Below are 9,654 nucleotides of genomic sequence, written 5' to 3' on the forward strand. Positions count from 1 at the left end.
GGGCGGGGAGCAGCTCTTACTCATGCCTCTCATACCTGCCGGTGCACGCAGGTGCTGACGATGCTTGGGAGCTGGGGAAAGCCTTGTGCATTGGTCTGGGTACCTGGGATGCCCAGGGTTTGACCCACGATACCGGGGCTGCATGTCTCCGCCACCAGACAATGCAGGTATATAAAAACCAGGGGGACGGGGGAGGGCGGAGGCTTGATTTGGGGTTGGGACCAGGGTGGGTTGCTGCTGCAGTCATCCGGAAGCCGGATCACGGAGGGGGGCAGATGTAGGGAAGTAAAAGCAAGATTGGTCACTCCCTGGACACTCAGGACGTGCCCGTTTCTGTGCCGGGCACCTCAGCTGGTCTATATTTAATCCCTCTGGCAATCATTTTGTGAGTTCCACAGATACAGAGTCAGATCCGGGCAGCCCTTCCGAAAAGGCTGTTAAAATGGGTGCTTGCGACACTAGGGACGCCTTCTGTGTTTTCCTGGCCCGAGTGTATGCCGGTCGCTGGGTGATCCTGCCTTCATTTCTAGGATTGTCCAGAATAGAGGCCACCGGTCTGCTCCAAACGGAGGAGTTGCTGTTCCTTTCTCAGTGTAAGGATACAGGATGGAAAAGGAAGCCAGATATTTGCAGGGTGGAGCTCGGGGAGGTGTTGGGCAACACGGTGGGGTCTCCCTGCGGTGGTGGCCACGAAGGCTCATGGGTTGCTCTCAGAGGCTGTCCCCCCCCTTCCCCTCAAAGCAGATGTTTCTTTATCGCACGGACAACCTGCCCTGACGGGGGAGGCAGATTGGCCCCGGGGTGGGCAGCAGTGACCCCGGGTAGGGGAATCAGCTCTCGTGGGGGCCCGTGTGCAGCGAACGGCCCCTGCCTGCAGCCTCTGCCTGGACTCCATGGGTGCCTGGGGCTCGATAGCCTACGGTGAGCACCAACTTACAAGGTCCCGACCCCGTGGCAGGTCATCCATTTGTCTCCCTTGATTGCTGTTCTGAGAATTTGTGTTGCTCTGTAGGACATCTTTAGCCAAGCCCACATGCAGAATGTCAAGGGGGCTCCTCCCCGAGTGACGCGCCTGCGGCAGATACACCCACGTGTGGGTGGGAGGGTCCAGCATCCTGGGTCCTGGGGAGAGTGTGTCGTGTGTGTGGGTCTGGGCTAGATGGGGAACGTGTCGAGTAAGGAAGGGTGTCTGCGCAGGTGCCACAAAATTAAGCCTTTACCTGTTGTTGGGAACATTGGCTGCTTTTTTTTTTTTTTTTAAGATTTTATTTATCTTTGAAAGACACAGAGAGAGAGAGAGAGGCAGACACACAGGCAGAGGGGGAAGCAGGCTCCAAGCAGGGAGCCCGACGCGGGACTCGATCCCGGAACCCCGGGGTCACACCCTGAGCCCAAGGCAGACGCTCCACCGCTGAGCCCCCCGGGCGTCCCCATTGGCTGCTTTTAAAGCGTAGGAAGAGCATTTGTTGTTGGACAAGAGCAGTGGGAAAGATTTCTGATCTGAGATACTTCCCTGACTGCCCTGAAAACAGACTTCCCGGAGGACTCTGTGTGTGTGAGCGTGTGCACACGCGTGTGCAGGCGCATATATCTGCATGAGCCTGTGAGCGTGTGTGGTTGGGAGTGAGCGCGTGCACGTACAATGAACGCACAGATCCACATTTTCTGATTATATCGCTGTTTTTACTTTGACAGAGTCTCAGCCGAAGCCATAACGAAGCAGCAATTATCAAGATTGGCAAAGGTGCAAGCATCAGTTCCCGTTGAAAACAATTTTAGTGGCCAAAAATCGCTTATGTTTTCTCGAGATGCAGGAAATAATTGTCATTAATTTTAGTTGGAGGGAATTAGAAAAAAATAAAACCTGGGTAAACACTTGTGATGATGCCCGCCCCGCCCCCGCTCCCCACTTCTTGCTGAAGTCTCAAGATTACATGAGATCTATTTAAGAGGAGGTATCGTTGGCTTCGAAAATTCAACAGCAAAAAAAAAAAAAAAAAAAAAAAAAAGAAAAGAAAAAGAAAATTCAGCAGCTTGCAGCATGCAAAGAAACACCAAAGTGTGTAAAACAGACGGAGTAAGAGCAGGTAAGTTCTCTAACAAACCAGAAGGGATGAGGTCCCCAGCTGGGGTGGGGGGGGCAGGGCAGGCCTTTCCCCGTGTGGTTTACGGTGCTGCTGGACCCCAGCAGGGTGACCGGTGGTGGAAGGAGCTCCAAACCTGTGAGCGTCTGGGCTTCCGGTTAGCCTGGTGAGGGACAGGTAACCAGCGACCCCGCATCCCACTGCTTTGAAGGCCGAAGCTCTACTTTCAACAGAGCCCATGATGCAGGGGGAGCCGCTCCCCGCAGCCTCTGCCTGGGGCCTGTCCTGGGGGCTGGGCTGCAGACCCGGCGTCCCCGCATGGAACCTCCCCACTGTGTCCAGGGCTCCGGCCATTGTGCTGTGGTCCCCCGACCTGTCCCCCAAACCACAACACCCCACCTCCCACTGTGGGTTCCAAGTAGAAATATCCCTCGGATGCTTGTGGCGAAGCTTGGGGATGATGTGACTGTTGACGTGCAGATTCCCTTTGCTGGGGGAGCTTGCAGCACAGTATTCGGGGCCCTTTAGGGGCAGCAGGTGGCATCGGTCACCCTGAGTGCGGCTGGAGGGCCAGGTCACGGGGTGGGTCTGGGCTGGGCCAGGGAGGGGAGGTGGAGGCGGTCTCTGGAGCAGAGCGCCGCGGGGACCAGGGAGTGGCTGGCGTCCAGGCGCTTGGGGGGCCTCAGAGCACCCCACCCCTCTTTGCTCAGGTGCAGAGGCTCTGGAGGCAGGTGTCCTAGAACTTTGCACCTGGCCCATGGCGTTGGCCTTGGGACCCCCATCCCCGGGGCGGCCTGTTGTGGTCCTCAGGGACAATGCGCCTCTGCACTCAGACCAATTCCTGGACGCGCCACTTCCCTCAGATGGGGTCATGCCATGTCCGCGTTTGCTTTCACGCCGCGAGGCCTGGCGTGCTCCCTCCCAGAGGGCCTCTCCCCGGCGACACCAACCCGCCCAGCCTTGGGACGCCAGGCCTGGAGGGTCATCCCTGAGCCCCGGGCACCCTCTGCCGTCGGGGCCCAGCTTGGGCACAGCTGCCCGCTATTCCGAGGGCCCCTCACGGTGCGGGGGCTCACAGCACCAGGTCACAGGAGCCGTCCGGGTGATGCTGGCCCCGCTAACCGTTCTGGGGAAAGGATGACTCGAGGAAGCCATTCCATCCCCAGCAACTTGTACTGTCGGAAGTTTTCAGGGTCATCAATATGTTGATTAATATGTTCACGCCAATTAACGTCAATCAGGACGCAGCATTTTGACACCAGCTCCACTTCCCATCATCCGTCCCTACACGGGGTGGAGGGGGGGGGCGGTGGGAGGCTCCCCACCCCATGCACAGCCCTCCTACAACTCACAACTCCCCCGACCCTGACCCCGTCTACCCGGGGACACAGCCCCGCAGGCCCAGGTGGGTCCCCACACCCCCCCCCCCACCGTCCAAGCTGTCACCCGGGCTCTGAGCGACCAGCCCAGGCCCCCGCGGCCCCTCCTGGGTCTGAAGAGGTCTCCGGAGTGGCTCGCAGAGCTCAGGGGACAGCTCCGTCCCTAGGTCACCGCTCTGTGAGAAACCAGAAGGGAGAGCTGCCCGTGGCGGGTGGGGGGCAGGGAGCGCGGGGCTCCCAGGCCCCCCAGGGCCCACAGTCCCCGCGTCACCTGCTCACCAGCCCGGGAGTCCCCCAGACCCCGTCCTTGTGGGCGTTTCTGGGGCTTCATCCCGAGGACGGGATTTTTTTTTTGAATTTTTTAAATTTATTTATGATAGAGAGAGAGAGAGAGAGAGAGAGAGAGAGAGAGACAGGCAGAGGGAGAAGCAGGCTCCATGCAGGGAGCCTGACATGGGACTTGATCCGGGTTTCCAGGGTCACGCCCAAGGCTGAAGGCAGGTGCCAAACCACTGCGCCACCCAGGGATCCCCGGAGGACAGAGGACGGGGATCATGGTCATGATCACTGGGTCATGGGTGTGGGTTCACCCTGCGGTCCCGCCCCTCGAGGTCGGGCTGCCGCTGGGGGGGGTCCCCACCTGTAACCACATGGTCGGTTCCCCTGGCAACCAGCCCCCATCAGGTGCTTTCTTGACCTCACCTCGTTAGCATAACAGGAGACACCTGAGTGTAGGTTCAACTCAAATTAAAATGCTGAGTTACCCTGCAAAGCCATTTAAAAACGCGTTAAGTGCAATTGTATATCTAATGATTTTTATTCCCTGTAGATAGTTCCAGAAGGTCATCGATTCCCAGGGTTTTGTCCGTCCGCACTTGCTGGAGGGTCTTGCTGGAGGGTCTTGCTGGAGGTCCTGCTAGTGGGAGGGAGCCGTTCCCTCACCTGCCGCTGGTTTACTGTGTCTTCTGAGCCCTGGGGAGCGAGCTCCGTTGCTCCTGGACTCGCTCTGTGGTTACAGGAACCTTCCGAGGGACAAACGGGGTAGGTTAGATTGGGGTGTAAGGGGCAGTCGGCACGCAGGTGGCGAGCTGCTGAAGCATGGGGGGGGGGACGGGCTCACCTGGGCCATCCGCGGAATCCGTGAATCTGCTGAAACCCGAGGCCCTATTGACGTGGGAAGCGAGGACAGAAGGGAACTATTAGATGTCCTCGCTCGCTGCGGCCCACGGACACGTCCTCGAGCCGGGCAGAGGGACCGTCCTCCCGGGACTCAGCTGCCTCCATGTGCACACCCTGCTGAGGGCACAGACAACCTTGGCCCGACCCCAGGGCCCCGTGAGGCCCCTCTAACACGTAACTTCTTTAAAGTTGAGAAACTTTAAGCTTCTGAGTTTCCTGTAGAAACTCCCTGTGTCTCTGCAGCCCTTGAGATACGTGTTGGCGTCACCCCCCAGGCACGTGGCCCACCCATGTCCATCCGAAGGGGCTCAGGACGCAGGTTTTATTAGACGGTAATCAATGGCCTGCTCCCAGCAGTAGGTGGCCCCCCAGGGTCCTGGAAACCTGGCTTCCAAATTCCTCAGGGACTCCTTCCTTTACCTGTTCCTGCTCTCCTCCCAGAGGTGGATGTAGCCATTGATCAGTGAGTGTCCCAAAGGCCCTCCTCATGCTGTGAACAGGACTAGGGTGCACAGGGGTGCTGTGTAGCCCCTTGTTTCCTGCTCAGTGTGTCCCTGGCCCTATGAGCACACACATACCTACTTCTCTTTTTTTTCTTTTCTTCTTCTTTTTTTTTTTTTGGTTAACATACAGTGTATTACTAGTTTCATAGGCAGTGGTCAGGGATGCATCAGCTGCATAAGCACCCATTGCTCATCCCATCCCCTGCCCTCCTCATGCCCCCCCGCAGTGACCCCATCCCTCCACCTGCCTCCCCTCCAGCGACCCTCAGTTTGTTTCCTGGAGTTCAGAGCCTCTCGTGGTTTGCCTTCCTCTCTGTTTTTATCTTGTTTTCCTTTTCCTTCCCTCTCCCTAGGTTCATGTGTTTTATTTCTTAAATTCCGCACGAGCCAGGTCATAGAGGATGTGTCTTTCTCTGGCTTCAGTCAGCATCATGCCCTCTGGTGCCCTCCGCGTCGCTGCAGATGACAGGGTCTCGCCCTTCCAGTGGCTGTGAGGCACTTCCTGTGGGGGCCGAGCCTCCGAGAAGCCTCCGCAGCCACCGAGCAGCCAGGGAGTTCCGGGTCTACACAGCGTGCATGGGGCAAGGATGTTTTCCTTCCCTCTGACTCACCTTTGTCTGTTAAAAGTCCAAATATGAGGAAAACTCCGTCCTCTGCAGATGACTCAGTATCGGAGAAGCCTCCAGGTGAACGTCTTAAGAATCCACGTGCCGGGAGATGAGGACCCTTATGTTCCCTATCTTGCTCTTCTCTCCTTTTCAGGTCCTCTCCCAGGGTTGGCGGTTGGCGGAACTGCCCCGGCTCCCTGAGCCCCGCGGGGAAGCGCCCCCGCCCTAGGGGGGAGCCCCGGTGGCATGTCCCTGGCCGCCTCCCTGAGCTCCCGCTTTGCTCCGCATCAGCTCTGCTGTGCAGCGGGCCAGGTGATGCCTCGGGCAAGGGCGCGTCCACAGGTAGCATTGGGACGCCGCCTGCACGGCCCGTCCCACGAGCGACACAACGTACCTCATTCCAGGGGGACAGGGATGCTTCTCTGCTGCGCGTGGGAAGGTTTCCAAAGCGTCACCCACCCTGGTGGCGGGGACGCGACAATCTGTTGTGTGCCCCTCACGGCAGCGGGCGGCGACGTGGCCTGCAGAGGTGTCTGCGGCGGGTGGCTGGCGCCTGGGGCCGCTGCAGGAGGGCACCCGGGCCACCGGCCACCGTGGGGCGAGGAGGCGCCGCACCGGGCCTGCTGAGGGGCCCCGGTGCCGTCACCTGACAGCTGCAGCCCCCGTCGGTGGACAGGTATTCGGGCCCCGTCCCTGTCGGCCAGCTCAGACCGCCCCAGGGCTTGGGGACATGTGGGAGAGGAAGGCTTGAGGAAGGGGGCTGGCGGGGGGCCTGGCGCCTCTGTCAGCCTGAAGCATGTGGATGTGGGAGCCACGTGGGAAGGAAGGGGGGCAGGTGCCTGGCCACCGGCTGGCAGGGTGGCGCCCCAGGCTCGCCTCTTGCCTGCCTCCCCGACCTGCGCTGCGACCCTGCTCCTGGGGGCTCTGCAGCTCCGGGGCTCCCCCTGCAGCTTCCCTGGGGCCTCCTGGGGGACCTGGCGCAGCCTTCCCGCTCCAGAAGCCAGGTCGCCCCTGTCCTCAGTCTGGGGCCACGGGAACCTCTCGGAGGCGCTGGCTGGGAGGACCTGCCTCCTCCCCAGGCTCCTGGAGAGTGAGCGCCGTCCTCCCCGACGTGGAGCCGGAGCCGTCCGCATCCACCTGGGCCCGGGCTCCCGCGGGCTGTCCTGTGAGGCCTGGCCTCTTGCTCCTGAGCGCCCTCCTCCCTGAGCTCCGCTCGCTGGACCCTCCCGGGGCCCTCCTCGGGGGCGGGCAGCCTCACCCCCTAGCCCTGCTCCCTCCCCAGGGCAGCCCCTCCTCACCCCGACCCTGAGCTCTGGCAGCTTCCGTACTTGCCTTTTTAAATAACCACAAAGTAAATGTATGTCTTTACTCTTTCCACGTTTGGATTTGGGTACAGGTGACGCGCCCCGGTGCACTCGCTCAGGGCTATGACCGGCGCTTTGGCATCTCTGTGTCGTGCTGTGGCCCACCTGCCGTGTCTCCACGTCACCACGATGCTGTGTGTCACAACACCGTTGCTGGCCCCCCCGGGCTGCACCTTCCACCCTGTGACTACTTGGCCCCGTGGCTGGAGCCTGTGTCTGGACTTGCCTTTTTATTTTCCCGCCCCCCCCACAAGGAGCTGGTGCTGTGGGAACCCACCTGTCGGGGGGGGGGGGCACACGCGGCCGCTGGTTCCACAGGTGGCCACAGATGCCGGCTGAGGGTAGAGCGGGCCTGGGACCGCTGGGTTTGCCCTGGATCCCGCTGTCCCTGAGGCCAGCCTGCCCTGACCCCCCGCACCTTCCCACGTGTACTCACAGGGCCCCAGATGCCGCTTTTCCTCGCGATCCTCAATTGCATGGCCCCCAAAGCAGATGACATGCGGCAGGACTGGAGGGTCATTGCTGGGCTGGGCCCAGGGGGCGGCCGGATGCCTGGCCACCGAGTTTCCCTCAGGCCCCAGGCCGAGTGCCCGACCCACGTGAGCACCAGTGCTGCGGGTGTCAGACCACGGGGGCGGGGGCACGAGCCCAGCCAAGGCAGCAGCCCCTGGACCGTGGGCCCGAGGAAGGGGTTAGGCAGGTGAGGGTGTGGGCAAATGCGTTTGGGGGGGTCCTGGGTGCCGAGCAACACGTGAGGGTGTCAAGGCTGGGGCTGCCACCTGCGGTCCACGTCTGCGTGGGAGCCAGTGGACACCCCAGGCCAAGGCCCTTCAGAGGAGGGGACCCAGGGCGTTTCAGAGGAAGGAACTTTCGGCCTCCTGACGCGGCTGCACCATTTGCTTCTCCTGTGATGCCCTCCCTCAGGCAGAAGGTCCCAGGGGCTTCCAGACACAGGCCTCCCCTGCCCAGCAGCTCCTGCAGGCCTGTGCTGCCTGGAATGTACTGGAAAGCCACCCCCCCCCCACCGCCAGAGGGTCCTGCGTGTCCATGGGGCCGCGCTCAGATTCTTGTGCGGCCCAATGGACGAGGTCGGAGAGCTCCCGGCCCCGGGACCCCAGGCTGCCCGCTGCCCGCTGCGGCTCTGATGCGCTGGGATGCCTGCACCCCTTTCCTGCTGCAGCCTGCAGGCCAGGGGGGTGCAGGGGGTGTCTCTGAGCTGCCAGCTGGGGTTTGTGCCTATGGGGTCTTGGCGGCAGGAACGGGGCCCCAGGAGGGGCTGGCGCCTCTGGGCCTCGGGTGTCAGAGCAGGGTCTGCGGGGTCCCTCTGAGGCCCAGTTCCTGGACTGATGGGGAGAAGGGCCCTGCCCCTGCAGGGGTCAAGGCCAGTCGGGGAGGCCATGTGGACACCCCCCGTCCCCTCGGCTGTCACTCTGGGTGCCCTGAGGTGGAGCGACAGGAGCGGGGAGGGGGTCCAGGCGGGGAACGGAGCTGAGAGCCAGCGGCTGCTGATGGGCCGTCCCCCCGCCCCACTGTGTGGGCGCTGTGGCCTGGCACCCAGATGGAGTGGCGGCGTGCCCACCCGCCCGCCTCAGGCACTGGTGGCCTCTGGGGGCCTGACCACGTCTGGTGGCCTGGGTCCCCAGCCCCCGCCAGGCTGCAGCCAGCAGGGAGCCGATGTGAAGGTGGGTGCTGGGGAGCACAGGTGCGGCTGACCTGCCTCCCGCCCCGGCCGCGGGCAGCTGGCCTCCTGGGGAGGGGCCGGAGAGGCTTTCGCTGACGGCCGCCTACAGCCGCCCCCCTGGTTCCTCGTGGCCCAAGGCTTCCCGAGCGGGCCACCGTCCTGCTACTCCCTTCTGGAACGCCGCCGAGCCCAGAGCGAGCACCCAACAGCTGATTGTTGAGTGGCTGCTGGAAGGGCCCGTCCTTCCCAGGAATTCACTTTCCAGTGGGGGTGCGGTGGGGAGACACTGAGACGAGCTGAAATGGCCAGAGGGGGACAGCTTCGTGGTGTGATGGGTGAAGGCAAAGTGAGGGAGGATGACAGGACGGGCTGTGTGAAGGGCGGCCCTTGATTCAAGACTGAGCGCCACATGGGTGAGTCGTGCAAAGGGCCTGTGGCAGGAATGGGCTCAGCAGGCCCCAATAGGAGACGTGGAGTTCACTCGGGTTCCTCGTTGGGACACACACACGAACCGGCTTTTCCTTGCTCCCTCCTGACCTCCTGAACCTCGATGTGATGAGGCCAAGAAGAGTCGTCAAGGAAACAGAGTCGTGCTGGCGAACTGTCCTCACTTCTGTCACCGGCACGAGCACACAGAGAAGGAAGTCCCAGGGCCTCTTTGCCGCTTAACACTTAAATGATTCTATAAAGTACGGATTTCTGGAAATAATGGGTGAGCCATGGGAGCAGCAGGCCGCCGGCCCCCTCCCCCAGCCCGGGGGCGCCTGTCTCTGAGCTGCTACCCCACGAGCCTGTGTTGTTGTGGATTGATGAATAAAGGGTAGCCCACTGGCCCGCCTGGGTGGGAGGCGGGCAG

The 9,654-nt window shown here is 61.7% G+C and overlaps 1 long non-coding RNA gene across 1 annotated transcript; it reads left to right on the forward strand.

Moving 5' to 3' along the window:
- Positions 1 to 254: 254 nt before the first annotated feature.
- LOC144284093 (uncharacterized) lies at positions 255 to 7,716 on the forward strand. Its single transcript, XR_013352532.1, has 4 exons — positions 255 to 593; positions 1,696 to 2,087; positions 4,293 to 4,504; positions 5,499 to 7,716. It is a non-coding gene; the product is annotated as an uncharacterized LOC144284093 (long non-coding RNA).
- The last annotated feature ends 1,938 nt before the right edge of the window (positions 7,717 to 9,654 follow it).

The sequence above is a fragment of the Canis aureus genome, chromosome 15 (assembly GCF_053574225.1).
Source record: "Canis aureus isolate CA01 chromosome 15, VMU_Caureus_v.1.0, whole genome shotgun sequence".
NCBI classification, from domain to species: domain Eukaryota; kingdom Metazoa; phylum Chordata; class Mammalia; order Carnivora; family Canidae; genus Canis; species Canis aureus.